Raw genomic sequence first — 27,680 nt, 5'->3', positions numbered from 1 at the left:
TTTACTGATTGAGTGGTTTGCCCTACCATCTTGGAAGTCTTTGTGAAGGCCTCTATAAAACACCAAATATTCATAAAGATGCTGCAAACTTGCTTCCAAAATCACATGTTATTACAGTAAGATAACAGTATTATGATTACAGTAGCATGTAATTTCTTACAGTATAGTAGGCTAATTTTATAATACTGTATCATTGCTCTGATATTACAGGTACTTGTGGCAAGTTACTATGAATATTACAGTAAAATACAGGACACGAGCCAAAGACGGGTGAAGATACATCAAAAGGTATCTTGTTACAAGTACAACAATCTCTTGAAGACTTAACTACATCAACATTCTCAGTAATGGTTAGAAAAACATTTGACTTCATACGAGTCAACATGGGCAAGCATCCCTGTGGTACGCATTCGACACGTTGTAGAGTCCATGCCCCGACAAATTAAGGCTGTCCTTAAAAAGGGGGGTGCAACTCAATATAAGGAAGGTGTTCATAATGTTTTGTAAATGTGTTCATAATCTTTTGTAAACCAAACATTAGGAACACCTTCCTAATATTAAGTTGCATATATATATATATATATATATATATATATGAGAGAGATATTCTGGACTCTGACATTGCTCATTCTGATATTTCTTGTTTTATTTATTTACACAAACGATTTAGATTATGTTCATATTGTTTTGTATCTCTAGGTATTATTACGCCAATGTTGGATCTAGAAACACAAGCATTTTGCTGCACTTGCAATAACATCTGCAATTCTGTGTACGTGACCAATAAACTTTGATTGATTAGTGATGTACTGGGCTGTCCGCACTACCCTTTGCAGAGCCTTGCGGTTGAGCAGTGGTGTAAAGTACTTAAGTAAAAATACTTTAAAGTACTACTTAAGTAGTTTTTGAGGGTATCTGTACTTTCCTTTACTATTTATATTTTTAACAACTTTTACTTCGCTTTACTACATTCCTAAAGAAAATATGGTACTTTTTACTTTGTACTTTTACTTCTACTTTTGATACTTAAGTATATTTTAGCAATTACATTTACTTTTGATACTTAAGTATTTTTAAAACCAATACTTTTAGACTTTTACTCAAGTAGTATTTTACTGGGTGACTTTCACTTTTACTTGAGTAACTTTCTGTTAAGGTATGTATACTTTTACATGACAATTTTTTTTTTTCCACCACTGCGGTTAAGGGGAGTGAAGTTGCCGTACCAGGTGGTGATGCAAGATGCTTTCGATGGTGCAGCTGTAGAACTTCTTGAGGTCTGAGGGCCCATGCCAAATCTTGTCAGCCTCCTGTGGTCATAGGTGTTAATAGCATGAGCATTCTGTCCAAAAAGTAAATATAAAAGTGAAAAAAAGGAACTAAATAGTATAGTTGGGTTGGAGCTCATAAAACTGTAACCGTTTGCGTCTGCACCATCTTTTTAGGCGCCTTTCTTTGTCCGGAGAAGGGAGAGAAAAGGAAGAGGCGGGAGAGAAAAAGAGGAGAGAGCAAGACTATAACACCCTAGCAACAGGAGACATTGCAACATAGCCAAGGGAGAGTGAGAGGGAGATTGTATCAAGAGGAGAAAGCAAGTCTATAACACCCTAGCATCAGGAGATATTGCAACATAGCCGAGAGAGAGATAGAGAGAGAGAGAGAGAGAGAGAGAGAGAGAGAGAGAGAGAGAGAGAGAGAGAGACTGTATCACCATACCACCAGGGGACTATGACACTCTAACACCAGGAAACACACATATGGCTGGTGAGAGAGAACGAGTGAAAGAGGGAGAAGGAGAAAGAGAGAGAGGGGGAGAGCAAGAAACTATAACACTTTAACACCTGGAGACACAGAAAGAGAGAGATGGGGAACAGGAGAGAAACAGACAGAGAGGGAGATTAGAACTGCTTATCTTTTTTGCACTGTTGTTTAATTCCTTTTCTGTCTTACTTTCAACAACCCCCCCTCCTGCTTCTCTTCATAATTTCAAAATGTCATCAGGATTAGAATGTTATGGTGTGGTTTTGTTCTAACAGGGAACAGAGAGAGACACAAACAGAGGTAACTAACGTGTATTCTGTGCGGAACCGATATGATTCATCTGGATTAACGGGCATGTGTGCAACCATGCAAGTCTGTGTGTGTGTGTGTGTGTGTGTGTGTGTGTGTGTGTGTGTGTGTGTGTGTGTGTGTGTGTGTGTGTGTGTGCGCGTGCATGTGTGTTTGTAAGTGAGTGAGTGTGTGTGTGTGTGTCCAGCTCATTGATTTCCACTCACACTGTGTGTGTAGTTAATAGACCCAAAGCTTCCTTCTATACACTCCAGTAGACACAGTGATTACTCTGAGAAAACAAGGATGAGTGTCTCTCATCTCCTTTCCTCTCCTCTACTCTCCTATTGTTCCCCTCCTTCTCTGCTGTCCACCCCTCCCTTCTCCTCCCATGACGGATTGATGCAGCAGTAGTCTCTTGTTGGTTTGTGTCCGGAATTTGGCATACTGTGTGTACTAATCGTACTACATTCTATTTACAATGTACAGTTGAGTAAACTTGAATGCAGTAAGCGACAAATAACAGCACCATAGGCTCATCCAACTGAGAATACACATTCGAAAAGGTGAAAAATAAACACCTCTATAATAAAGTATTTTCAGGCTAACAATAAAATGCAATTCCTAATTTGATGAGTAGACTAAGCATAGGATAATATTTGGTAACAGTACATTCTTAGAATTTTTTTTTTTTGGGAGGGATAGGGTTCTACCAAGAACCGTTTGGACCTGAAGATCCCTTTTTGGAAGACAAGGGTTCTTTATAAGGCAAAGGGTTATACCTAGAACCTTTAACATCCTATGAACAGTTTTAGGAGTAAAGGGTTATTTGATAATTCTTTGGAAGGCAAGAAGGGTTCTTTGGAAGGAAAGAAGAGTTCTACATAGAACCATATATCATATTTCCCAGAATGCTCTACTGCAGGTCAGATTGTCAGAATTGTTTTTTTTTAATATAGATGTTTTAACCTGTACATTTATTGGTTGATGGATGTTATGCTACACAAAGACATAAACTCAGCAAAAAAAGAAACGTCCTCTCACCGTCAACTGCGTTTATTTTCAGCAAACTTAACATGTGTAAATATTTGTAAGAACATAACAAGATGCAACAACTGAGACAAACTGAACAAGTTCCACAGACATGACTGACAGAAATGGAATAATGTGTCCCTGAACAAAGGGGGGGTGGGGGTCAAAATTAAAAGTAATAGTCAGTATCTGGTGTGGCCACCAGCTGCATTAAGTACTGCAGTTCATCTCCTCATCATGGACTGCACCAAATTTACCAGTTCTTGCTGTGAGATGTTACCCCACTCTTCCACCAAGGCACCTGCAAGTTCCCGGACATTTCTGGGGGGAATGGCCCTAGCCCTCACTCTCCGATCCAACAGGTCCCAGACATGCTCAATGGGATTGAGAGGTCATGTCAGGATGAGCCTGCAGGAAGGGTACCACATGAGGGAGGAGGATGTCTTCCCTGTAATGCACAGCGGATTGCCTGCAATGACGACAAGCTCAGTCCGATGATGCTGTGACACACCGCCCCAGACCATGATAGACCCTCCACCTCCAAATCGATCCCGCTCCAGAGTACAGGCCTCAGTGTAACGCTCATTCCTTCGATGATAAACACTGGACATCTTTCTGTTGGTGTTTTTCAGAGTAGAAAGGCCTCTTAAGTGTCCTAAGTTTTCAGAACTGTGACCTTTATTGCCTAACATCTGTATGCTGCTAGTGTCTTAATGGCCATTCCACAGGTGCATGTTCATTAATTGTTTATGCTTCATTGAACAAGCATGGGAAACAGTGTTTAAACCCTTTACAATGAAGATTTGCTAAGTTATTTGGATTTTTACGAATTTTCTTTGAAAGACAGGGTCCTGATAAATGGACGTTTCGTTTTTTGCTGAGTTTATAAAATATATATTTTTTAACTAATCCAATTTGTCAGTAGTTGGATTTATTGCACCCATTACTGAGATGGTTGTTTCAGTTTAGATGATTGAGGTAGTCTCAGTATGCTAAGATTTTTCCTAACACCACTGTATTTGTATTAGGGTATAACCAGGCCCTCAAAGAATGGCCTTATGATATACACTGAGTGTACAAAACATTAAAGCATAACAGTCTAAGCCCTGTCTAAGCTGGAGGAGGGGGGGGTTCTACTAAGCTATGTGGAATTGCTTTAAGAATATCATACTAAAAATAATTTAGCTATTTGATTTAGAATTTTAAGACCCTTTGAAGTATAAAATATATATTGTATATGAAACAATTATTTGATGAAAAAAAATTGAGGAAACATGTATTTTTAACATGTATTTAACCCCTTATTTTTGGCACTAAACTGTATATACTCCATATATACTTCCTTCCATTTATTTTTGGCACTAAACTGTATATACTCCATATATACTTCCATCCATTTATTTTTGGCACTAAACTGTATATACTCCATATATACTTCCATCCATTTTTTCAACTGGTACCAGTGGCCCTTCAGACGAGTCTAGTGTAAAAACATGTACGTGTCTGTGAGAGTCTCGACTTTCCACAGAGGGGTCAAATTAGTTTAGGCAATACAGACAGAAGTTGGCAGATCAGCTGTACCGACATCGGACAAGCCCCAAGACGCTTGTGGGGGTCATAGAGAAAAATGGAGAACACCATCGTGAGAGTCTCATATTTCCATAGAGTTTGCAGGCCAAACCGTTCGGACACTACAGACGATTTTGTGAGAAGACTGATTTTCAGGATCTCATTTTCTGACGTTGTGTTGGATAAAATCCTTCTTTATATCCCAAAAAGTGTGTTTAGTTGGCGCCATCGATTTGAGTAATCCACTCGTTCAACATGCAGAGAAAGGAATCCAAAAAGCTATCGCTAAACTTTGTTAATTAAAACAAGTAAAAATGTGTTTCTATTTAATCCTCATATACCCTAAAATGCAATTAAACTATAATATTTCATACGGAAAAAAGTATGTTCAATAGGAAAACGATATTAGCAGGTGCGTGTCCTCTTCGTAGCACGCGCATACACTGATTTCCAAGTCTGTGTCCATGTATCAAAACAAGCCTGAAACGTTGAACAAAGACTACTGACACCCAGTGGAAGCCATAGGAATTGCATACTGGGAGCTAGATTACATTATTTTCCTATACGTTCCATTGGAAGAGCATTGGCTCTCAAAAAAAAATGGTTGGTTTTTAATTCAGCCGCAGTGTCAGATTTCAAAAAGGCTTTACGGCGAAAGCACACCATGTGATTATCTGAGGACAGCGCCCCGCACACAAAAACGTTAAAAACATTTTTCAACCAGCCAGGTGCGCCACAAAAGTCAGAAATAGCGATAAAATAAATGCCGTACCTTTGAAGATCTTCTCTGTTGGCACTCCAAAAGGTCCCAGCTACATCACAAATGGTCCTTTTGTTCAATAAAGTCCTTCTTTATATCCCCAAAAACTCAGTTTAGCTGGCACGCTTCATTAAATAATCCATACAGTTTCCCTACTTCAATATGCATACAAAATGAATCCCAAACGTTACCAATAAACTTCTCCAAACAATTCAAACAACATTTATAATCAAACCTCAGGTACCCTAATACGTGAAAAAACTATCAAATTTAAGACGGAGAATCGTTATTGTCTTTAAAGGAGATAAACAACAAAGAACACACTCTCATCCACGCACATGAAAACACTACAGCCAAAATTGGAGCCACTTAGAAAAACTACAAATTCTAGCAAATTTTTCCAAAAACATGCTTGAAACTCTTTCTAAAGACTGTTGACATCTAGTGTAAGCCCTAGGAACTGCAATCTGGGAGGTTTTCCATTCATATTTAACATGACAGCCATTGGAAACAGTGGTAGGCTGAATTAATGTTTTTATGGATGGTTTGTCCTCGGGTTTTTGCCTAACATTTCAGTTCTGTTATACTCACAGACATTATTGTAACATTTCTTTGAAACTTTAGAGTGTTTTCTATCCAAATCTACCAATTATATACATATACAAGCCTCTGGGCCTGAGTAACAGGCAGCTTACTTTGGGCACAGTTTTCATCCAGACGTCAAAATACTTTCTATTTGCCATATTTTTCAGCTGTGCTGTGTTATTTCACAAACGTTCTGAACCTCGCTATTCTCATAGTTTCTACAGATTGTAAATGAAATATAAACATTTCTGCTAAAAGTATTGTTCTATTATTGATCAGTTTGACTATGACTTTTGAAATCAGCCGAGTTAGCTCCAGGTAAATGTTGCAATTCTTCAGCCATTCCTGGACCTGTGACAAAAAACAAGCTACATATGGACACTACTAAAATAAATGATCTAATTATTCATTATTCGCAGCAAATTCTGCAGAGCTGGGAAGGTTGTATCCCCATATATAACATTCTATTGGTTGCAAGAATTTTGTATAATGATTTCAATTGAAAAATGTTACGTTTTGCGCATCAGTTCATAAACCATGTGCCATGGAATCGGTACATTGAAAATCTATTCCCAACTATTTTGCAATCTGTATGCAACAACTGTCAATCTTTTCGGTCCTTAAATGAAACTGGTGAAACTGGTGAAAATGAAGTTCCTTACTTTTTCAACCTTCCACTTCCCTCTTCCATTTTTGCGGTAATGCTACAATTAGTTGTTTATAATTTTGGGTGTAGCATACATTTCCATATATTTTTGTTAGATGCATGTGTGACATAACTCCACTAGTCCTATTTATGATATACTTTACAAAGATTCTACCTTTTTCTTTGGATATTTGATATTAACCACAATATTGTTATATTACTTTTCTAGTGGATTAAACTGAAATTGCAACAGACATTCTATGGCTTGTTTTAAAAATAGCTATATTTTGGAGATTATTTCATTTTACAACCTCTCACTTTCGATTATTTGAATCTGAATAAAGGGAAAACGGTCATTCTGCCATGGTTCTATCTGTCACCAGAGGGCAGCAGAGCCCATTCTAGAGACAATTATGACACTCTGGTGTGTTCTAGTACTCCTTATGATTTCCCCTTTAAAAGAGGTCTGTTTTCGGTTTCTCTTCGCAGGATTTTGAATTGATTACCGTGTGCGGTCGCTTCCTGAGGGAGTTTTCGAGACTTAGGGTTGGTTGGTTTTTCAAGTGTACTGTGATCCTGCGGCTAACGTTTCTTAGTCAAGTATTATGTTTATCCTTAACCACAAATGCAGCTAATTGGACACTAGTATTGGACATTATGGAACAAAACAACGATTTATTGTGGAACTAGGACTCCTTGCACTGCATTCTGATGAAAGATCATCAAAGGTAAGGGAATATTTATGATGTAATTTCGTATTTCTGTTGACTCCAACATGGCGGAGAAATATATTTACGTCTGAGCGCCTTCTCAGATTATTGCATGGTAGGCTTTTTTCGTAACATTTAAAAAAAATCTGACACAGCGGTTGCATTAAGAACCAGTGTATCTTTAATTATATGTAGAACATGTATCTTTAGTCAAAGTTTATGATGAGTATTTCTGTTATCTGGCATAGCTTTCTGTAATTCCTCCGGATATTTTGGAGGCATTTCTGAACATGGCGTCAATGTAAACCGAGATTTGTGGATATAAATATGCATATTATCGAACAAAACATAAATGTATTGTGTAACATATCATATGAGTGTCATCTGATGAAGATTATCAAAAGGTTAGTGATTCATTTTATCTCTAATTCTGCTTTTGTGACTATCTTTGGCTGGGAAAAATGGCTGTGTTTTTTTAAATTATGTGGTGGTCTAACATAAATATATGTTGTGTTTTCGCTGTAAAACATTAAAAAAATCGGACATGATGGGTAGATTAACAAGATGTTTATCTTTCATTTGCTGTATTGGACTTGTTAATGTGTGAAAGTTAATTATTTCTAAAGAATATTTTTGAATTCCCCGCGCTGCCTTTTCAGGCCAAAAGCCAGGGAAAATGCAGCGTGGCAAATCAAATGATATAAAAAAAATATTAAACCACACATGTAAGATACTCAATTAAAGCTACACTCGGTGTGAATCCAGCCAACATGTCAGATTTTAAAAAGGCTTTTCGGCGAAAGCATACGAGGCTATTATCTGATGGTAGCACAACAGTAAACAAAGAGTGTAGCATATTTCAACCCTGCAGGCGCTACACAAAACGCAGAAATAAAATATAAAACATGCCTCACCTTTGACGAGCTTCCTTTGTTGGCACTACCTATATGTCCCATAAACATCACAATTGGTCCTTTTGTTCGATTAATTCCGTCCATATATATCCAAAATGTCCATTTATTTGGCACGTTTGATCCAGAAAACAACTGCTTCCAATTTGCGCAACGTCACTACAAAATATCTCAAAAGTTGCCTCTAAACTTTGCCAAAACATTTCAAACTACTTTTGTATTACAACTTTAGGTATTTTTAACTGTTAATAATCGATCAAATTGAAGACGGGTCTATCTATGTTCAATACAGGAAGACAACAAACCAACGCTACTTTTCAAGTCTTGCGCAACTCTCAACAGTGTTACCCGGTTCCTAGATGGCCGTACTTCTTCATTGCACAAAGGAATAACCTCAACCAAATTCCAAAGACTGGTGACATCCAGTGGAAGGGGTAGGAACTAAAAACAAGTGCCTAAGAAATATTGTTTCCCAATGAGAACTCACTGAACAGACAGAGACCTAAAAAAAGAAATCTGAACGGTTAGTCCTCTGGGTTTTGCCTGCTACATAAGTTCTGTTTTACTCACAGACATGATTCAAACAGTTTTAGAAACTTCAGAGTGTTTGCTATCCAAATCTACTACTAATATGCATATATTATATTCGTGGCATGAGTAGCAGGAAGTTGAAATTGGGCACGCTACTTATCCAAAAGTGAAAGTGCTGCCCCTTATACCTTAAAGTGGCTAGGATATATTTTACATCAATTCCCATTATTAAAGTGGCTGGAGTTGAGTCAGTGTGTTTATGGCCTTCCTGTGACATCGGGTGGTGTAGGTGTCCTGGAGGGCAGGTAGTTTGCCCCCGGTGATGCGTTGTGCAGACCTCACTACCCTCTGGAGAGCCTTACGGTTGTGGGCGGAGCAGTTGCCGTACCAGGCGGTGATACAGCCCGACAGGAGGCTCTCGATTGTGCATCTGTAGAAGTTTGTGAGTGCTTTTGGTGACAAGCCAAATTTGGAGATGTTGTTACCTACCCTCACCACCTGGGGGCGGCCCGTCAGGAAGTCCAGTACCCAGTTGCACAGGGCGGTGTCGATACTCAGGGTCTATGGTGTTAAATGCTGAGCTGTAGTCGATGAACAGCATTCTCACGTAGGTATTCCTCTTGTCCAGATGGGTTAGGGCTTTGTGCAGTGTGGTTGCAATTGCATCGTCTGGAGTGGGTCTAGGATGTCAGGTAGGGTGGAGGTGATATGGTCCTTGACTAGTCTCTCAAAGCACTTCATGATGACGGAAGTGAGTGCTACGGGGTGGTAGTCGTTTAGCTCAGTTACCTTAGCTTTCTTGGGAACAGGAACAATGGTGGCCCTCTTGAAGCATGTGGGAACAGCAGACTGGGATAAGGATTGATTGAAAATGTCCGTAAACACACCAGCCAGCTGGTCTGCGCATGCTCTGAGGATGCGGCTGGGGATGCCGTCTGGGCCTGCAGCCTTGCGAGGGTTAACACGTTTAAATGTTTTACTCACGTCGGCTGCAGTGAAGGAGAGTCTGCAGGTTTTGGTAGCGGGCCGTGTCAGTGGCACTGTATTGTCCTCAAAGCGAGCAAAGAAGTTGTTTAGTCTGTCTGGGAGCAAGAGATCCTGGTCTGCGACGGGGCTGGTTTTCTTTTTGTAATCCGTGATTGACTGTAGACCCTGCCACATACCTCTTGTGTCTGAGCCGTTGAATTGCGACTCGACTTTGTCTCTATACTGACGCTTAGCTTGTTTGATTGCCTTGCGGAGGGAATAGCTACACGGTTTGTGTTTAGTCATGTTTCCTGTCACCTTGCCCTGGTTAAAAGCAGTGGTTCGCGGTTTCAGTTTTGCTCGAATTGTCATCAATCCACGGTTTCTGGTTTGGGAACGTTTTAAAAGTTGCTGTGGGTACGACATCGCCAATTGCTAATGAACTCGCTCACCGAATCAGCGTATTCGTCAATGTTGTTGTTTGACGCAATGCGGAACATATCCCAATCCACGTGATCGAAGCAATCTTGAAGCGTGGAATCAGATTGGTCGGACCAGCGTTGAACAGACCTGAGAGCGGGAACAGACCTGAGAGTGTTTTAGTTTCTGTCTATAGGCTGGAAGCAACAAAATAGAGTCGTGGTCAGCTTTTCAGAAAGGAGGGCGGGGGTGGGGGGCTTATATGCGTCGCGGAAGTTAGAATAACACAATCCAGGGATTTACCAGCCCTGGTAGCACAATCAATATGCTGATAGAATTTAGGGAGTCTTGTTTTCAGATTAGCCTTGTTAAAATCTCCAGCTACAATGAATGCAGCCTCAGGATATGTGGTTTCCAGTTTACATAGAGTCAAATAAAGTTTGTTCAGGGCCATCGATGTGTCTGCTTGGGGGAATGTATGCGGCTGTGATTATAATCGAAGAGAATTCTCTTGGTAGATAATGCGGTTAACATTTGATTGTGAGGAATTCTAAGTCAGGTGAACAGAAGGACTTGAGTTCCTGTTGTTATGATCACACCACGTCTCGTTAATCATAAGGCCTACCCCCCCCGCCCCTCTTCTTACCAGAAAGATGTTTGTTTCTGTCGGGGTGATGCGTGAAGAAACCAGCTGGCTGTACCGACTCCGATAGCGTGTCTCAAGTGAGCCATGTTTCCGTGAAGCAAAGATCATTACAGTCTCTCTCTGGAATGCTACCTTTGCTCGGATTTCATCAACCTTGTTGTCAAGAAACTGGACATTGGCGAGTAGTATGCTCGGGAGCGGTGCGCGATGTGCCCGTCTCCGGAGCCTGACCAGAAGACCACTTTGTCTGCCCCTTTTGCAGCGTCGTTGTATTGGTTCGCCGGCTGGGATCTGATCCATTGTCCCGGGTGGTGGGCAAAACACAGGATCCACTTCGGGAAAGTCTTATTCCTGGTCGTAATGATGGTGAGTTGACGTTGCTCTTATATCCCATAATTCCTCCCGACCTTATGTAATTAAACCTAAGATTACCTGGGGTACCAATGTAATAAATAACACGTATCTCTGTCGGCACCGGAAGAAAAAAATTAATAAAGAAATAAAAAAGTCAAGACTGTTGGGCTGACGGTTTCATTATTGCAATAATTGATCAATATTAAATAAAGATGATTGTTTGAAGAAAGTACTGAATTTCGACGACAACGCTCGTCGGATGTGGCAGGGCTTGGGAACTATTACAGAATACAGGGAAGCACAGCCGAGTTAATCTCCCTGTCTGAGACTTTAACACCAACATGTTTCAAGCAAACCACCATTGTCCCTGTGCCCAAGAACACAAAAGTTACCTGCCTAAATGACCCGTAGCACTCACATCTGTAACCATGAAGTGCTTTGAAAGGCTGGTCATGGCTCACACCAACACCAATTTCCCGGAAACCCTAGACCCACTCCAAACCGCCCTGACAGATCCACAGATGATGCAATCTCTATTGCACTCTACACTGCCCTTCCCCATCTGGACAAAAGAAACACCTATGTGAGAATGCTGTTCATTGACTACAGCTCTGCACAACATAGTGCCCTCAAAGCTCATCACTAAGCTAAGGACCCTGGGACTAAACACCTTCCTCTGAAACTGGATCCTGCACTTCCTGACGGGCCACCCTCAGGTGGTAAGGGTAGGTAACAACACATCCACCACGCTGATCTTCAACATGGGGGACCCTTTACTCCCTGTTCTCATGACTGCATTGCCAGGCAACACCATCATTACGTTTGCAGATGACACAATAGTGGTAGGCCTGATCACCTACAACGACGACACAGCCTATAGGGAGGAGGTCAGAGAGCTGGCCATGTGGTGCCAGGACAACAACCTCTCTCTCAACTTGAACAACACAAAGGAGAAGATTGTGGACTACAGGAAAAGGAAGACCGAGCACGCCCCCATTCTCATCGACGGGGCTGTAGTGGATCTGGTTGAGAGCTTGTCCACATCACCAACAAACTAACGTGGTCCAAGCATCACAAGAAACTTGTGAAGAGGGCATTACAAAACCTATTCCCCCTCAGTAGACTGAAAAGATTTGCATGGATCCTCAGATCCTCAAAAGGATCTACAGCTCCACCATCGAGAGCATCCTAACTGGTTGCAGCACTGCCTGATATGGCAACTGATCGGCATCCGACTTCAAGGCCCTACAGAGGGTAGTGCGTACAGCCCAGTACATCACTGGGGCCAAGCTTCCTGCCAACCCGGTCCTCTATACCAGGTGGTGTCAGAGGAAGGCCCTAAAAATTGTCAAAAACTCCAGCCACCCTAGTCATAGACTCTTCTCTCTACTACCACATGACAAGTGGTACCGGAGCGCCAAGTCTAGGTCCAAGAGGCTTCTAAACAGCCTCTACCCCCAAGCCATAAAACTCCTGAACATCAAATCAAATAGCTACCCTTTAACGGCCGTTGTTGGTGGAAGAAGGTGAGGACCAAGGTGCAGCGTGGTATGTGTCCATATTTATTAAAATGAACACGGAAATAACAAAAATACCAAAGAGAAACGACCGAAAACAGTTCTGGCTGGTGCAGACACAAAACAGAAAACAATCACAGACGAAACACAATAGAAAACAGACTCCCTAAATATGGTTCTCAATCAGGGACAACAATTGACAGCTGCCTCTGATTGAGAACCATACCAGGCCAGACACAGACATAGCTAATCATAGAAAAACTAACATAGACAACCCACCCAACTCATGCCCTGACCATACAAAGACATAACAAAAGAACTAAGGTCAGAACGTGACATACCCAGAATATTTGCATTGCCCCCCCCCCCCCCCATTTTACACTGCTGCTACTCTGTTATTATCTATGCATAGTCACTTTAATAACTCTACATACATGTACATATTACCTCAATTACCTCGACTAACTGGTACCCCTGTATTTAGCCTCGCTTTTGTTATTTTACTGCTGCTCTTTAATTATTTGTTACTTTTATTTCTTATTCTTATTTTTTTTAAAGGTATTTTATTATTATTATTATTTCTAACTGCATTGTTGGTTAGGGCTTGTAAGCAAGCATTTCATTGTAAGGTGAACCTATTTTATTCGGTGCATGTTACAAATACAATTTGATTTGATTTGATTAACAAACTAGGCATTCATAGCTCACCGCATGATCATCAAACCAAAGACTGGCCAAACTCGTGTTTTTAAAAGTCAATTCAAAAGCACCGTAGAATGACTGTATAGCCTAATAAGGCATTTTTCCTTTCATTATTATGTCATTCTAAGTTAATTTTTAAAATGGTATTGTTATCCAGCCTAAATGCGAAATATCTAGTGATGTTGTCGAAGGGCTGTTCTTGATGTGTTGTTGAAATGCTGAGCGTTCCTTCCAGCCTGTAGCGTGTCACAAATGCATCCCAGTTTATTTCTTAAATGGCAGGCTATATCCTTGAAATAATAATAATAACATAGCTTCCTGGGTTGCTCCCAACTGATTTAGAGTTAGTATGTTGTTTAAAAGTCTGTTCAATGTCGTCCGGGTTAGGGAGGGCTTGGCCGGTAGGGATATCCTTGTCTCATCGCGCACCAGCGACTCCTGTGGCTGGCCGGGTGCAGTGCGCGCTAACCAAGGTTGCCAGGTGCACAGTGTTTCCTCCGACACATTGGTGCGGCTGGCTTCCGGGTTGGATGTGCTCTGTGTTAAGAAGCAGTGCGGCTTGGTTGGGTTGTGTATCGGAGGACGCATGACTTTCAACCTTCGTCTCTCCCGAGCCCGTACGGGAGTTGTAGCGATGAGACAAGATAGTAGCTACTAAAAACAATTGGATACCACGAAATTGGGGAGAAAAAGGGGTAAAATAAAAAATTAAAGTATATATTTTTTAAACTTCAATGGTTAGTGACAGAAACACACATTACTTCCCAAGCAAAGTAATCCATTTTTTGTTGCCTCGGCTATAGAAAGTTGTAGCGCATTCTCTGAATGTCTTTACCCTGCATTTTACGGCTAGTTTCTAGCATTGCAGATTAAAATGTATCTATAAATCGCTTTATATAATCAGGTCCATTACATATTTATTTTTTTAGAAAATCTTAAACTAAGAAGGGTAGGCCTATCTTTTAGCATTTTCATGAACAAAAGCCACACTACCCTCAGATACCCCCTCAATTTGAGTCCTGGTTTTAACTTAACATACCAAACCCTTCACTGTCTCTGAGATATTAAAGGAGTGCATGGTGATTGAAGCAATTGGCTGACAAAATCTATGGATAGTAAACTATAATTTAATCTGGCAAACAGGTAGGCCTACTTCTTATTTATTGAATAGGAGGAAATAGGCTCCAACACAATAGCCCTCTTGTTGTTAATAGCCTAAAGTCAAATTAAAAGGAAGACTGTTTAAATGAATTAGGCCTTTTCGAATTAGCCTACTTTCAGCACCCATGCGCTGTCCATTGTCGTGGAAATTCTAATCAAGGTGTCCATCATTCAGGAGCAGCGCATACTATTGCTAAATGATAAACTTCTTCCTAATCATTAGTGTGTACATATTACATTTAAATCTCACCCCCATTCTTCAGTCTTTCTAATGAGGGTGATCAGGCCACAAAGTTACATTTATATTCCGTGTTAATTTGCTCTAACTTTATGGGAAAAAGGGTTTATTCGATAGAAAATCCCATAAGCGTTTATAGCTTTATTGGTTAGGCTTCAGTCAATTCCCCATACTTTTACCAAAGGTGGACATAGTAGGCATTTTTCTGAGACTATTTCTCAGAGACCCTGTACACAGTCATATAATGCTTTGACCTGATCTCTATCAAACGCTCCATAAAGGGACCAACTCATAATACTTTTTTCACCCCTTATGTTCATCTACATTTGGGTGTGTAAGTTTGTATATTAGTTTTATTTCCATTATTACTTAATCAAAACTGCAGTAATCGATTATACACGCATACAATTTCTCATTTTTTTCTCTCCACATCTTCACAGAATCCATATATAACATGATAAATCTTAGCTTACTCACATCAGCGCCACTCCGTGTGCATCTCCGCTCAATAATACCTTGTGATATTACTACAATGGGCAGTGATGGACAGAACCCCTAGATAACTGTTATATATAGAAAGGTATTATCCACATTCCAACCCGTTTATAATGCAAATGTAAATCTCGTATTATCCAAATGTCTAATTCTCTCATATCACATTCACACAGTACTGTTCCCAAAACACACTAATCAATTAGATCATTTCTATCTCAGTGTTAGTTCCTGGGATACCATGACGCATAAATTTACATCTTCATATACTAACCCAGGGAATTACCTGTATTTTATTATTTACATAATATATTTTCACTGATTTCACTAGTCATAGACAACCCTTTTTCAGAACTCCATAACCTAGGTATTTAGGGGTTTATGACCTAGGCGTTCTCCAACAATACGGAGAACGCAAGGGGTTTATATAGAAACCCCCAAAATGCTTAGTCATGGTTGGTTCCACCCCTCTCTGGCAGATCGGGGCATCATAAGCTACGTTGTTTTCTTCTTGTGGCTATGTGTATCATGTGTGTGTGAAGTCATAGTGCACAACCAAGTGATAACGGCAGCTCCTTTCTCTACCAAGCTAGCCTCTGTTCTCTTCATATCTCCACACAGCTGTGCCCTTAGAAAATAGTAAAAGAACAGGATGGACGGAAGAACTGTGGTCACTCTCAGAGGCTCTTTGTCTTATGTCATGTGACCAAGTAACTCAGATGCAAAGATGATTGGAAACAATAACAGAAGGGTTGTTTCCTTCTCATTCCTTTAATCACTAAGCTACTAAACTCATATTATAAAGCTACAAATCACAATATAGGTACATCTAATAGATCCTGCAAACATATCATTTTTCCCTCACACCATCCCCGCGGCTGCCACTTCATAGTAAAGTAAGTTATAGAAATTACTTGAATATGGCTTATTGTGAGGTCAATAACTCGGATAAATAGCTTAATTATGGGCAACAAAACGAATAATTGTATTAAAATTAATTATAGCGGTAGCAATGTTACCTCCGGTCGTCCTTATCTTTGCGCTCTCCCTCTCAAACGGAACAGGACATCAGTAGGCCTATTCCACACAAATACAACTTGCCTCCTGAAGTGCCACCGTAAACAGCTCGGCCATTGGTTAGGCAGCACAATGGGGTTTACATCAGCAAGAGCAGGGCAGGACAAGGCTTATGATTGGGATAGCCTATCCATTGCCAGGTGTAATGCATTGTAACCTAGTTTTACATTCACCAACCCAGCAGCGTAAGAACTTGGGGAGGCAGTACATTTTCTTAGAAATATAACTTTGCCCTGTGCTTCTCCGAACATGCTCTTCATATAGACTAGGTCTATAGCCTATAGTATAGACAATGTATCATTTGACTGAGACCACACTAGGCGCACTTGATATTGCGAGCCCAACAGAGCATTAGGGATGAAGGGCAGCATCAGATACACATCGAGATGTAATAGATATAATAGACAACTAATTCTCATAACACTAAGCATTATGACATTCAAGCCTTTAACCTTCTGACACGTACGATCATTGTTGAGTGGTCCCTGCATGACTGTTGACATTTTCAAACACATCCCACAACCAAGTTGCACTTATCATTTGATAACCAGGGCAGTGTAAGGAAAAAAAGTCCAAACTAAAGTTGCTCTTTAACCTCTGGATGACCAGTAAGCCCCTCAATCTTCACCAGAGCAACCATCAACTAGGATGATAAAAACAGGCTTCAGAGCAACCACAAGGGCCCTGGCAGTACAACTGCTTAACCAATGTCACCCTGGTAATATTGTAACTCTGTTGGTTCCACCTTTCAAATACCTCCATGTATCTGATCCAGAGTTTCAAGGATTCAAAGTCCTTGCACAAGAAAAGAAAACAATACACAGTCACAGCTGAGGAAATTCAATGAAGAACGATGACAGAGAATACAGTATGACTGCCAACGCTTTCAGGAACTTGTCCAGGGTGTGTACATAGCTTGTCTTATGCTTCTAGAATAGTTGTCATTCTGTTCACATCATTTTGTGCTTTTTTGTCAAATGTCAGACGATTGAAGACGCCAAGGAAGATGTTTTTGCATTAATTGTGAAAACATTTGTGACCACTCGTTTCAGGAAACTAGGTGTATGTCGGACGTCACTACCTCACAGGAATCAGCATTTGAATTTAAACATTTATTTTTGTCAGAAATGCCTTCTGGAACACGTGAACTTTCATGTGCCGAAATAACAAACTGGCATTCCATCCATAAATACAAATAAAATTGTCAAATTACGAGCCTAGTTGGTTTAGTCCTAGCCACTGAAAAAGACAGGAACCTTCCCGCTAGCCATGATTGGCTGGACATGCAGGGTGATGAGTTTGGATTGGTCTGGCATGTAAGCATGCTTCTGTCTATAACGTGAGCTCTTCCATATGTGTTGACAGTCCTTTCTACTGCACCTTTTTTGGAAGATTTAAAGTTAACTATCTGAGAACTTCAAAAACTTTTGCTAGTTATCTCAACAACATTGATGCCCTGAATTTAGGAGGGGCTATCGACAGATCAGTTGGAAAAAGTTGTGATGGGCTACCTTTTTAGATATAACCAAAGTAAGTATTTTTTATTGCAAGTTAAAGCTGACTGTTAGTTCGCTAGCTAACGTTACGTGTATGATCTGTGTAGTATCATTATAAAAATATATATTTACATTGCTAGTTATAGCGTAATGTTAGTTAGATAACATTGAACCTAGTTTGTTAGCTTTAGCTACCTGCAGATTCATACTATAACTATGACAATGTTTGTATTGGTAGTAGTATGAGTTGGGATTATGCCGGTTCATTCTTTAGCTGGCTAGCTACCTAGCTAGCTACTTGTCTAAACGAAAGACTCCACTTCAGCCGGATTATTACATGACCCATCAAATTAGCCAGGTGTGTCTGGGGGTTATTACGGCCATCTATTATATTTCATGAACATGTAGATGTCTAGACAATAGTGACCCATCCACTTACCTAGATGTGGCTGGGGGGTGGTTATAGCATTTCCTTCACATGAAGCATCAATTTAGACAGGTGTGTTGGGTAAGCGTTATCTAATAATGATAAAATATTTTTATCTGGACACTTTCTGTTTTTGATATTACCACTATGCAAGTAACCACTTCACGGTGTCATTTACACCTTATTTATCCTGTGCATGTGACAAATATGTGACAAATTTATATAACTTGTGTTTACCACATGGCCTCACATCTGAATCCTTAAAGAGATGGGTAGGTATAAGGCTTAAGAGGAGAATATAACACAATAGATATGGTAGGAGAAAATCCAAAGAAAAACCAACCGGAAATGTATAATTAGAAATGCAAGAGAAAGGTCAAATTGTAAATTAGCTCCCTGGATGCATTCCATATGGCTTCCACATGGTGTCAGCAGTCTATGTTCAAGATTCCAGGCTTGTAACTTCAAAACGAATAAGAAATAACCATTTTCGTAGAAGGACACATTTTTGGAAATTCGTGTTTGCGCGTGCATTGAAGAAATTATGCACCTGCTAAATCTGTTTCCTATTGAATATACCTCTTTCTGAAATAAATATTATAGCTTGATTACATTTTAGGGTATTTGAGGAGTAAATAAAAACATATTTTGACTTGTTGAATAACAAAGTTTAGGGTAGATTTTTGGATTCCTTTCTCTGCAAGTTGAACGAGTGGATTACTCAAATCAATGGTGCCAACTAAACATACTTTTTGGGATATAAAGAAGGATTTTATCTAACAAAATGACACTTCATGTTGTAGCTGGGACCCTTTGGATGACAAATCAGAGGAAGATTTTCAAAAATAAGTGAACATTTAATTGTTATATGTGAATGTATGAAACCTGTGCCGGTGGAAAAATATTTTCATGTGGGGCGCTGTCCTCAAACAATCGCATGGCATGTTTTCGCCGTAACAGCTACTGTAAAAAGGACAGTGCAGTTATATTAACAAGAATTTAAGCTTTCAGCCGATTTAAGACACTTATATGTACCTAAATGTTTAAAATCCATAATATTTATGTTTATTTATTTGAATTGTGCCCCCTCCAGGTTCACCGGAATTTGTCCCGCTAGCGGGACACCGATCCTTTTTAGACTCAGTTTTTCACAAATCCTGACATTTAATCCGAGTAAAAATTCCCTGTTTTAGGCCAGTTGGGATCACCACTTTATTTTAAGAATGTGAAATGTCAGAATAATAGTAGATAGAATTATTTATTTCAGCTGTTATTTCTTTCATCACATACACAGTGGGTCAGAAGTTTACATACACTTAATTAGTATTTGGTAGCATTGCCTTTAAATTGTTTATCTTGGGTCAAATGTTTCAGGTAGCCTTCCACAAGCTTCCCACAATAAATTGGGTGAATTTTGGCCCATTCCTCCCGACAGAGCTGGTGTAAGTGAGTCACGTTTGTATGCCTCCTTGCTCGCATACGCTTTTTCAGTTCTGCCCACATATTTTCACAGGGATTGAGGTCTGAGCTTTGTGATGGCCACACCAATACCTTGACTTTGTTGCCCTTAAGTCATTTTGCCACAACTTTGGAAGTATGTTTGGGGTCCTTGTCCATTTGAAAGACCCATTTGCGACCATGCTTTAACTTCCTGACTGATGTCTTGAGATGTTGCCTCAATATATCCACATCATTTTCCATCCTCGTGATGCCATCTATATTGTGAAGTGCACCAGTCCCTCCTGCAGCAAAGCACAGCTGATTTCTTTGGATTTTCCCATGATTTCAAGCAAAGAGGTACTGAGTTTGAAGGTAGGCCTTGAAATACATCCACAGGTACAAATTTACTCAAATGTACTCAAATTATGTCAATTAGCCTATCGGAAGCTTCTAAAGCCATGACATCATTTTCTGAAATGCTCCAAGCTGTTTAAAGGCACAGTCGACTTAGTGTATGTGGGGTTTTGACCCACTGGAATTGTGATACAGTGAATTATAAGTGAAATAATCTGTAAAAAATTGTTGGAAAATTTACATGTGTCATGCTCAAAGTAGATGTCCTCACCGACTTGCCAAAACTATGGTTTGTTAACAAGAAATGTGTGGAGTGGTTGAAAAACAAGTTTTAATGACTCTAACCTAAGTGTATGTAAATTTCTGACTTCAATTGTAGATAGGCATACAGAGGCCCATTATCAGCAACCGTCACTCCTGTGTTCCAATGGCACATTGTTTTATCTAATCAAAGTTTATCATTTTAAAAGGCTAGTTGATCATTAGAAAAACCTTTTGCAATTATGTTAGTAAACTGAAAAGTGTTGTACTGATTAAACAAGCAATAAAACTGGCCTTCGTTAAACTAGTTGAGTATCTGGAGCATCAGAATTTGTGGGTTCGATTCCAGGCTCAAAATGGTCAGAAACAAAAGGACTTTCTTCTGAAACTCGTCACTTTATTCTTATATTCTTATTCTGAGAAATGAAGGCTATTCCATGCGAGGAATTGCCAAGAAACTGAAGATCTCATACATCACTGTGTACTGCTCCCTTCACAGAACACCCCAAACTGGCTCTAACTAGACTAGAAAGAAGAGTGAGAGGCCCCGGTGCACAACTAAGCAAGAGGACAAGTACATTAGTGTCTAGTTTGAGAAACAGATTCTTACAGCTCTTCTGCAGTTTTAGCCCCTATTTCCCGTGGCAATGTTTGTTAGGCGTTTGATCTAAATGGCGTGTAGAACTTTGGTTGAGCAATACTTTCAGTATTAACTCTAGATTTGGACATCTGAAGTGCTCCAGAGTTGTCTGCAACATTGTCTTCTGCTCAAGTCAAATATTGGCCGTTGAGTCAGTCAGTCGAAAAAGTCAGTGAGCTGAAAAGGTCTGACTAACACGGCGGCAGTACACGGGACACCGATACTCTGTGACCAACAATTGACCTGTTTGACAGAGAGTGTCCCGGCTCTAAGTGTTTGCTGAACTGTGACTCACTGACACTGCCCCCAGTAAAGAGGGGAATGAGGCAGCCCAGGAGTTAACACACACATGGAACTTTATTTCCACACCCTGACGAAGATAAACATGAGGCTGGTACTGAAAGGTACGGAGAAAGAATGATACATTTTTATGTGTCATGCTACAATGGATAGAGCAGAGTAGTGAATGGACATGAATGAGCTACCGCAGTGTAATAGCATGATAAACAACAACAATGGCATGATAGGAAAGGACTATCTAGTAACCATGTATTACATAGTACAAGAAGAATGTTTACTAACAAGAGGTAAAAAAAAAAACAGCAGTGTAAAGAGTGGACTGTATGCAAGTAGGGTCGTTCCATTTCATTTCAGCAAGCCATGGCAACCACCATCTCAGATTGTCCTGAAATTATTTCTGCAATTAGAAACAGATAAGATAAGCATTCCTGCATCATTATTTTGTTGAAAGATAATTTGAGCTAATTTCTAATTGATTGCACCCAAATAGGCCAATTCAATTTATAGGATTCATATAATATCAAATCATTCTATTATATAATACCCAACATCCAATTTGGAACAAACCACTTCTCAGCAATATGTGAGGAATCCAAATAAATGGTTGACAGCCACGACCCCCCCCCCCCCAAAAAAAACCACCTTGACGGTCAGGATACAGTATCAGTTCTCTATGTTTGACAATTTGTTAATTCATACCGTGTCATGTATTCTCAATACAAATGTGTGTGTCCCCCAGTGTTTCTCCCCATCAGAGAAATTAGCCATTGAAGTCGGTTGCATTTTTCCACATAAATTAGTGGGAAAATACAAGGGTTTTGCCCCACTAGGTGCCACTGTTCCTGCAACAACCCTTTATCCATTTTGCACGTCTCTTATGTTTATTAAATGGACCATTATGCAACTTTGGGTAGAAAACAAATAGCTTTTAAACATGGTAAAAATAAATGGTGTGGTTGTTCTTACAATTCATGTCAGTCCTCCATGAATGCAATTCAAACACACATGCTGTCCTTCTCTTAGGCATAGGCGAGTGCTAAAATAGAACTTGGATCTATTTGTGACGCTCAATGAGCTGAAAGAAAAAGAAGAGTGGAGGAGAGATGGCGAGAAATGATTTCGGTTGACTGTTTTATCTGTGGATTAATTGTCGGAGTAGAGGCCCTTGTGCATTTCAGGTAAAATAACAACCCATTGTTTATATCCCAGGACAAATGAGCTAGCAACAGCAAGCTACCTAGCTAAATTGCCATCAATTTTCGACATGTCCCCAAATTAATATAATTGGTTCAGAGTTTGATTTGATATTTCAACCTGCGTGTCCTGATCGCGTCTGGTGTGAAGGGACAAAACCAACATGAACGCGATGGCCAGTCTGGTCCGCATGTTAGACCGCTGCAACAATCGGGAGGCCCAGGCTACAGTAGATCTAATGCTTTCAACCGGTCTCCAGTGACGAAAGTCCCAATACCGTCTGTACAGTGTTTTGCAATGGTAATAGGTCGGGTTTATCAGTAAATGTCACTAATCAAACAACATAGAGATGTTTTCAAATTATTTTGTTCCATTTTTTTATTAGGGTTGTCACCACATTTTAGTCTCTAGCCCATTTCTCCATCACATTCTTGGGCTCCTCTGAAAAGTCTTCATATGATAATTGCACCATGGGGATAGCCCTCTCAGAGAGCTGCCATTTGTTGGACTTTTGAAAAAGAGTTGGGTTGTAGAATAAGGTTGCTAAGAGAAGGACAAACTAAATTGCTTTCATGGAGGACTGGCTTGACTTTATTTTCATCATGAGCATAAGCTATTGGTTTTCTACCCAAAGTTACAAAACTATGTTTGTGATCATTTCAATAAACACAAAAGAGTTTCAAAATCGCTAAAAGAGTTTGGTAGTAACAGCGGCATCTATTGGGAAAATCCTGGTACTTTCACACACATTTATGGGGGAAATGCGACTACATGCTAATTTCACTGAACAGGTGGGGGGAAAAAAAATTCACTGAGAATATACTTCATAGTATGAATAAAGACTACTCAAAGACGCAGCTTCATACTACTTTCATACTACTTGCCAAACATAGAAAAATTATACTATATATAATTTCGTGGGGCTCCTGAGTGGTGTAGCGGTCTAAGGCACTGCATCTTAGTGCTTGATGCATCACTAAAGACACCCTGGTTTGATTCCAGGCTGTATCACAACCGGTCGTGATTGGGAGTCCCAAACGGCGGCGCATAATTGGCCCAGTGTCGTCCGGGTTTGGCCCGGCGTTGGAATTTATTCTTAACTGACTTTGCTAGTTAAATCAAATATACTGTATTGAAATGTCCAATTTCGGCATTAGCCTAATTTCTCATAGTTCAAATAATCCTTCAACAAAATAATGTTTCAGGAATGCTAATATATGTTTCTAACTACAGAAACAATTTCAGAACAATCTGAGATGGTGGGTGCCGAAATCCTCTCTCGTGCTTTTTGAGGTGGAAGACTCAGTAGCTACGTACAGTATGCTAACTGGAGATAACATAAGAGTTATTAGCAACAGAGCTAAGATACTGTATATAATGAAGCAATAGCTATTGACCACTAACAGAGGTATACAAAGCTAAGCTAAAAAGCAACAATAACTTACTTTGTAGTCACACAACCCATGCATCTCTCTGTCCACCCACAGACTGGAAAAATACATTTAGGGTACGGGTACTATTTACTCCCTTGGAAAGCATGGGTCAGGCTGGCTAGTCAATCAGGGCCTGGAGAGACTGCATGGCTAGAGCATGCACCGGGGTGAGACACGTGAAAATTGTATGATTGGCTGAAGCCACGGGGTAGATGAGATATTGATTTCTCAGGTGAGGGCGAGAAAGGGCGAGGATGGGTGAGAGCAAGACAGCGCTGCTCCAGAAAGCAAATAAACAAATGCACACATGGGTATTTATTTACCCAAATTACAGCGTGCAATGTAAAGACACAGGGATAAAGACCAAACAAACATGTATACAACACACAGGGTTGAAACCCAAACAAAAGAGCGAGGAGTACCTAGAATAAATACACCGGGGCGAGATCCATGTATGGGATGAGACCCGTAATCATCTGCACAATACAAGCGGCACGAAGGCCAAAACAGCACAAGTAGTCACACGACCAACGAATATTGGAACAATAATCCACAAGACAACGGTGAACAAAGGGCACACTTATACAATTGCTAATCAGGGGAGAATATGAGGACCAGATGTGCGCAATGACACAGTTCAGTTCCCAGAGGCCGATGACGTAGACCTCCGAAACTGTTGCACACAACAACGTCATATAGTGTCTTGTAGTGCACTTGGCAGGGGATTCTGTAACAATGTTCCTGTTTCACCGGATAATTATCTTAGAAAACAACAATTCCTCACAGCGACACTTTATCTGATACAGTGCCTTCAGAAAGTATTCACACCCCTTGACTTTTTCCACATTTTGTTGTGTTACAGCCTAAATTTTAAAACAATTAAATTGAGATTTTTTTTGTCACTTGCCTACACATAATACCCCATAATGTCAAAGTTGAATCATGGTTTTATTTATTTTTATTTTTTAGTAGGTCGATCAGCTTTAATATTGCAGATAGATTGTAGCTTCCATGGGGCGGCAGGGTAGCCTAGTGTTTAGAGCATTGGACAAGTAACCGGAAGGTTGCAAGTTGAAATCCCCGAGCTGACAAGGTACAAATCTGTGGTTCTGCCCCTGAACAGGCAGTTAACCAGGCACTGTTCCTAGGCCGTCATTGAAAATAAGAATTTGTTCTTAACTGACTTGCCTAGTTAAATAAAGGTAAAATAAAAATGTAATTGTCTGCATCATTTCCAATACCCCGTATATTATTTTGTAATTATACAGTTACAGTCAAAAGTTTGGACACACCTACTCATTCAAGGGTTGTTCTGTATTTTCCTATTTTCTACATTGTAGAATAATAGTGAAGACTTTAAAACTATGAAATAACATATGGAATCATGTACTAACCAAAAAAGAGAGAATATATAGAATAGATTTTAGATTCTTCAAAGTAGCCACCCTTTGCCGATGACAGCTTTGCACACACTTGGCATTTTCTCAACCAAGCATCACCCGGAATGCTTCTCCAACTGTCTTGAAGGAGTTCCCACATATGCTGAGCACTTGTTGGCTGCTTTTCCATCACTCTACGTTCCAACTCATCCCAAACCATCTCAATTGGGTTGAGGTCGGGTGATTATGGAGGCCAGGTCATCTGATGCAGCACTCCATCATTCTCCTTCTTGGTCAAATAGCCCTTACACAGCTTGTAGGTAGGTTGGGTTATTGTCCTGTTGAAAAAACAAATGATAGTCCCACTAAGCGCAAACCAGATGGGATGGCATATTGCTTGTCACAACACAACTGATTGGCTCAAATGCATTAAGAAGGGAAGAAGTCCCACAAATGAACTTTTAACAAGGCACACCTGTTAATTGAAATGCATTTTTTAAAACATATTTTCCTTTATTATTTCCACTAAGCCTAACACCCCTAAACTAATGAACATCAACACTTAGGCTTCTACTTCCAGCTTATACATACTATATACATTTTTTACAGACACAATCTATTTTACAATAGTTATATTTTGTTTGTTTTTAGTCCTGTGCTTCCTCCACGCTCCACCTCTCTCATCTATTTCTGATGTCCACCCAGTTTGATTTCTATTTGTCAAATATTTTGAACTGTGCTGTGTCACAAACGTTCTGGACCTATATGCATTTTAAGGACACGGCATATTTTACATGAGTTATTTTGTTGTTATTATTCCCACTCTTCAGCTTCATTCAACACCTCCCATGTATCCCTTAAAACCTCTACAGAATCGGTGCCCCCCCCACGGGACGGTTGAGCTAACGTTGGCTAATGTGATTAGCATGAGGTTGTAAGTAACAAGAACATTTCCCATAGACATATCTGATATGGGAAGAATGCTTCAATTCTTGTTAATCTAACTGCACTGTCCAATTTACAGTAGCTATTACAGTGAAAGGATACCATGCTATTGTTTGAGGAGAGTGCACAGTTATGAACTTGCATTTTTTTTTTTAAGGTCAAATCTGCTACATTGTGCCAGAGCGGTACCTGTTGCAGAATATCTCTGCCCCATTTATCTGCCATGATCTTCACTGGTCCGGTCAGTGGATCAGTCAGGCAAGGTTCTCCCTTACTGCTCTTGGCTCCCATTGTGAAACTCTACTATGTACACACACTCAAACACAAACACACAAACAACAGTGTTTAATTAGGAAAGTCTAACCATGTCATATCATCCCATGGCCCCCTCTCTGCTTCAACAGAGAAACACAACCCCTGTACCTAACCAGGATACTTCTGCTTGAACAAAACGATCCCAATTGGAGATCACCCTGCTTCGACAGGATGTTTGCCCTAGAATTACTTCCAGGACTTCCCCAATTCAGAAATAACTCTGCCACAACAAACTAACTAGGGGTGTATTTGCTACATCAAAGACATAATGTGCACAACCTGTCCCAGAATAGGATTTTCTATGGTGTTTAATTACATTTTATTATTTTGTCTGTCCGGAATGGCGTATCCACTCACTGACGCTCCCAGCCGGTCCAAGGCAGGTCCCTTTCTGATCCATTTTAGTCAGAGTGTGGGCTCCCTGAGCCACCTCTAATGCAACCCTGCCCGCAGGTAACCTCAGTCTCCTCGGGAGCAATCGGCAAGCAGAGTTAGCAGCCCATCCTTGTTGCCAGTTTGTCAGGGAAAATCTAGGGGAAGAGAGAGACTGTAGATTCTTCCATCAACAGCTTTATTATACGATTTGCAAAAATGAAGCAATCAACATCACCAAGAATGGTTCAGGGTTGAAATCTTAACAACCCCTTTCTGTATATGTGGCAGTCAGCAGATAGTTTGTAAAAGTGGTACCTTGTAAAAGGTCATTAGTTGTCTGTGAAGACTTTAAAAGAGCACAAGGTTGATTGCCCGAGGGCTCAACCATCTAACTGCATTCACAACAACAAACGCTATAGTGTACTCCTTTTCGGCAAGGTTCCATACATGTGCCTTTCTGTAGATAGTAAACCCACGGGATGTCACATGCTGCGGTCGCACCCAAACATCTCCTAGCTGTACGTCCAGTCTTGTGACTAAGTCACACCAAGACAAGTTTGTATCAGGTTAGAAAAACCACTGGCATATAACAAGAGACTATTCTTTAAGCAGTACAACACGGGATAGCATGACTAGTTGTGATCATTTTCCACGACAAGTGTTAGAATTGTTTTGACGTTGGCAGGTTGCTGATGTCGGCTGGCAGTCAAAGGAGAGGAAGGAGTCCATGGTGCATTGCTGCTGTGCTTAAGACA

Source organism: Oncorhynchus nerka, linkage group LG19, assembly GCF_034236695.1.
Source record: "Oncorhynchus nerka isolate Pitt River linkage group LG19, Oner_Uvic_2.0, whole genome shotgun sequence".
Taxonomy (NCBI): Eukaryota; Metazoa; Chordata; class Actinopteri; order Salmoniformes; family Salmonidae; genus Oncorhynchus; species Oncorhynchus nerka.
The sequence above is the reverse complement of the archived record's forward strand: the minus strand, read 5'-3'. Positions refer to the sequence as shown.